The 5,421-nt window shown below is 36.3% G+C and overlaps 1 pseudogene; it reads left to right on the forward strand.

Moving 5' to 3' along the window:
- Nucleotides 1–1,363: 1,363 nt before the first annotated feature.
- On the forward strand, nucleotides 1,364–4,930 carry LOC112711238 (kinesin-like protein KIN-10A; annotated as a pseudogene).
- Nucleotides 4,931–5,421: the final 491 nt, after the last annotated feature.

Raw genomic sequence — 5,421 nt, forward strand, 5'->3', positions numbered from 1 at the left:
TAAAAAATTGAAACAACACTGCAGGGACCTCGAGGGAGAGTAGGTGATCTGCGAATCTCGAGAGAAAGGACTGCAGGGTGGTGGGGGAAGAGGGGTTGCGGCAGTGAACTGCGAATTACGAAGGAAGGAAAGTTGCAGTGGTAGTGACGTCGCAAATTGCGACGAGGAGGGCGCTGTGGTGGTTGGCAGCGCTGCGAATCGCGACGAGAACGGTTTTGCGGTGGTCGGTAGCGCTGCGAATCACGAGAGAGGCACTGCAACGGAGCAAATCGCGAGAGATGATGACACTCTTGTGGACTGGCGACAGATTCCTTTCCCCCTCTTTCTTCCCTGAACACCCCCACCCCCCTTCACCCTTTTCTTTAACCCATTTTCTTTTTTTTATTTTATATTTTTTTAGTCAGGGGTAATTTAGTAATAAAAATTAAAATTTTGGTAAAAATGACGATTTTAAAATTAATTTAAACTTTATGGATGATTTTATATGCACAAAAAGATTAGAAACGAAAAAATTTTTCAACCCTTATCTTAGAAACCAAAATCGTGCTTAACCCTAATATTTATCTTAAGTAATTTCATACCTAAACTTATTCTCAATTTCTTTCTTGAATCATAGATTTATTTAAAATTATTTTCAGGTTATTATTACCAAAATGTGATTTAAACATATTTTTTGACGGTTTTAGGTGTTATGTATATCATCTTGTTAATAATTTTTTTTCCAAAATACACTATAAGAACAAATAAACAAAACGTATAAACATTTAAAAATGTTATACAAAATATGTATAAATAATATCTTTTTGTAATTTTTGACAAAGAAAAATAAAAAAATAAAAAATAATTATTTTATATTTTAAAGATATATTTTAACAATATAATTATAAAATTTTAAAAGAGAAAGTCTAAGGGTCAGCAGATTTTGTAGTTCTTAATCATCAATTAGTTATTAATGAAGTTTTTAATGGTGTGAAGTTTTTAATGGTGTGAGATTGTATTTAATGGTGTAGAATCATTCAATTTCTTTTTTATGGTTAAATACTGGCCAAAATTTAACAAAAGTGCTAGCCCCTAACATTTCTCATTTTAAAATACATTAAAAATGTAAAAAAAAAATCAATATCAATAATATTTAATAAAACAATTTTATTTGTAGTGTTTTTAAATGTGCTCTTACACGTTAGCAAGACTTCAAAAAATAACAATAAAAACACAAAAGCTCTTCTAAGTTGAAAACAGAAAAGAAAGGAAAAAATTCAACGGTAACATAAATTAAAAATAGACGTTAGAGCATTCAACGGCTACATCTTGGTTGAACAATTTCAAAAACCCTTTCTTCTCCATTTGCTCCGTTTTCTTCACCATCCATTATCATCATCTCGATTTCGCATTTCTTGAACATTTTGCTCTCTGTTTCTCATCCAAGGTTGCAATTAAACCCCAAAGTTTCAATCTTTCTTCTCAATTTCTCTCTGGGTATTCTCGCTCTCTGTCTCCTCTTCTTCTTGTTCTTCTTCTTCTTCTTCATCAATGGCTCCAACCCCTTCTCCCAAACCAAACCATTACTCCACCCAGTTGAAAACGCCTCACTCCAAGCACCGCCTCAACTTCAATGCCCCCAAAACCCCATTACAACAACAACAGCCACACCCTTCTCCGAATCCCAACAATCTCAACAACAAGGAACTCCCACCGGAGCACCCTGTTGAAGTAATTGCAAGAATCCGTGACTACCCTGATAGAAAGGACAAGCCTTTACCCGTTATTCAAACCAGTTCAAGCTCCAAGAGTATCCGCGTTAAAGCTGATTTCGGGTACCGAGACTTCACCCTTGATGGAGTTTCTGTGTCTGAGGAAGAAGACCTTGATGAATTCTACAAGAAGTTTGTGGAATCAAGAATCAGTGCGGTGAAGCTTGGGGAGAAGTGCACAATTATGATGTATGGGCCGACCGGTTCCGGAAAGAGTCACACTATGTTTGGGTGCTCAAAGGAGCCAGGGATTGTGTATAGATCTTTGAGGGACATTCTTGGAGATGAGGGTGGGGATGGAGACGGTGGTGGTCTTGGGTTTGGGAATTTTGTTCAGGTTACTGTTTTGGAGATCTACAATGAAGAGATTTATGATCTTTTGTCCACCAATGGTGGCGGCGGAGCAGGGTTTGGATTGGGATGGCCTAAGGGAAGTGGTTCCAAGGTAATATGATCTGTCTTTGTGGATTATTTGATCTGTTTTCTCTGTTCAATTGGATCAATCTGTAGGATTGTTATGTAATTCAGTTAAATTCTGTTGTATACTTGCATGTATAATATAACAAATGAAAATTATTTCCTTATTTTGTGGGTTCCAACTACTAAATTATTGAAAATATGCAATGAAAAAAAGAAGTGAATTCAAAGCTGCAGAGAGAAAAATTGTATATTCATTTAATGCACCATTGCAAGAGTATGTAACTATGTATAGAGCAATCCTGTTACTCAGTAGAGCGAAAACAAGAAGATTTGTGAGGAAGGGGAAAATTCATAATTGAGAATATGCCCAACTTATTTTCATTTGCTTGGCTTTGTTTAAACATTATGATAGGATAGTGAGTAGCTGCTTGTATGTGTAGTATGGAAACTTTGGATGAATAAGCAAGAGATTATTTGAGTTCTCTATAGTTATATAGAGTAGCTCTTCCCAATATTTTGCTAGAATGGAAGTATTGACTGAACAATTATAGTTTAATCAATCAATCAATTTTTAGTTTATAGTTTCTAGTTTCTTACTTAGGTTGTTTTGCTTGTAGGCAAAACTTGAAGTGATGGGGAAAAAGGCAAAGAATGCAACATATATATCTGGAAACGAAGCAGGGAAGATCTCAAAAGAAATTCAGAAAGTGGAGAAGCGAAGGATTGTTAAAAGCACACTCTGCAATGACAGGAGTTCTAGAAGTCACTGCATAGTAAGGTCACTTCAGAAGGTGATTAGTTCTGATAATAATTTATTCAGTTTACTTGGTTATTGATAACCACCATATGTTCCACTTTACACAGGTAATCCTTGATGTCCCAACTGTCGGAGGACGGCTAATGCTTGTAGATATGGCCGGATCAGAAAATATTGAGCAAGCCGGCCAAACTGGCTTTGAGGCCAAAATGCAGGTAATATTTTCACCTTGACTGTGTTCTTTTTTCTCAGATCATGTAGTAGTTCTCTGCTGAGTATCATGTTTCCAATGGAATTATAGACTGCAAAAATCAATCAAGGAAATATAGCCCTAAAGAGAGTGGTTGAGTCCATTGCAAATGGCGATTCTCACGTGCCCTTTAGGGACAGCAAACTTACCATGCTTCTGCAGGTAATTCTAGCCATTAGTTCTGTCCATTATATGGTGTCCTGTTCTGTTTTTTTACAGTATTAATTCATTAAAGTATCTTCTTTTTTTTTCGGTAAAGGATTCGTTTGAAGATGACAAGTCGAAAATCTTAATGATACTCTGTGCCAGTCCCGATCCTAAGGAAATACATAAGACAATCTCCACACTTGAATATGGTGCAAAAGCAAAGTGCATAGTCCGCGGCCCTCATACCCCGGGCAAGGAGGAGGAATCCTCTTCCGCTGTCATTTTGGGCTCGAGAATTGCTGCAATGGATGAATTTATCTTGAAGCTGCAAATGGAAAACAAGCTCAGAGAGAAAGAGCGAAATGAAGCACACAAAAAGCTTCTAAAGAAAGAAGAAGAGATTGCTGCATTAAGAGCTAGACTGGAGATCACAGAAGCTAAAGGAACTTCCGAAAGCGAGGAGGAGATTAACTTGAAGGTAAATGAACGAACTCTGCTTATGAGACAGGAGTTAGAGAAGAAGCTGGAGGAGTGCCAAAGAATGACCAATGAGTTTGTTGAATTGGAGAAGAGGAGAATGGAAGAAAGGTTATTGCAGCAGGAGGAGGAAGTTGAACTTCTGAGAAAGCGACTCGAGGAAATAGAAATAGAATTGAAGCTGGCTCACTCCAGTAAAGAGGTAAATGTATCAAAGGAAATGGAATCAAATGGTTTTATGAGAAGGTTGTTGCGAATATACAAAAGCGAGGAGGATCCGGGGATGGTGAAATCAATGGATTTGGACATGGATGATCAGGAACAGCCACTTCCCCACGAAGTAAAAATCATCGGCTTATCTAAGAGTGATTACAATGTTATGCAAGACATTTCAAATCAACCTTTCACAAATCCTTTGAATGAGGTACAAGATGGAACTGTTTGTACACCATTCTTTGGAAAAGGACTATGTCTTAGTACAGTTTTCGAAGACGAAGAAGAAGAACATGATCATGAGATGAAGGCGGGGAAGTCGAGAAAGAAGTAATAGAGGAGAAGAGAGTATGCACTGTTGTTGACAGCAACAAGTCCTCTAGTGTTGCTGCAGATTCATTGGAAAGCTCAGAGGAATGTGATGATAGATTAATGAGAATTCAAAACATATTCACTCTCTGTGGAAACCAAAGAGAGCTTTCACGGCATAATGAAACACCCAAACCACCAGCAAAGAAGTGTTCTTCTGATGATGATACATTTGGTCTCAGGTTTTCTCCTGTAATGAAGACAGGTGATAAAGATTGTGTTATAAAAACTTGCAACAAGGAAAATATGCACCCAAACAATGTTTTAGGATTAGGAAACTAGATTCCATTTCTGGTGTGTACTACAAAATGAAAAAAAAAAAAAAAAAGAAAGAAGATATTTCTGTGACCAGTGGTGTGTAAAGAGAACATGTGTGTTTCCCTTTTGAAAACTGCAAAGTTATGTGGTATATTTCATCGTCATAAACCTCCGTATGAATTTTTTCAATATAGGGACTCCCTATTGAAGGTGACCATACGGCATGGTTATTCAAAATGACCCCTTTTGGTAAGCTTTTTGTCTGTAATTATAAAATTCTTTTAATTACTTTTAACGGGCCAACATATTTTCTTCTATTTTTTATTTTATATTATTATTTCTTTTACTTATCATTTATTATGAGTTATATCTAAATATAAAAGAAAATAGTATAATTCTCACATGACTCGTTGCTAAAGAAAATTTAAAAAGTTGTTAGATTATGAGCTCAACCCATTTAACCTGTAAATTAAACAGTATGGATTAAAAAGCCCGCTAAAAATGCACATGCAAAATGACGAATTTAAAAGCTGTGAATTACAGTTTAAACGAGTTGGCATGCCCAACTCTAGTAGTAATCAAACATTATCATAACAAGAAATTAATTAGCCAAAAGCAATTGTAATTTGTCTCCCTGAAAACTCTCTCTCTTTTTCTGTGTCTCTAAAGACATTTTTCTGTCAAACTAAAAACTTAGTAACAAGTAATAACCTTCTGGACCCCTACGACTCATTTTCTCTAATTGGTAGTGGTACCCATTTCATGTTAGGATTCAGGTT

This window comes from Arachis hypogaea, chromosome 9 (assembly GCF_003086295.3).
Source record: "Arachis hypogaea cultivar Tifrunner chromosome 9, arahy.Tifrunner.gnm2.J5K5, whole genome shotgun sequence".
In the NCBI taxonomy this organism is placed as follows: Eukaryota; Viridiplantae; Streptophyta; class Magnoliopsida; order Fabales; family Fabaceae; genus Arachis; species Arachis hypogaea.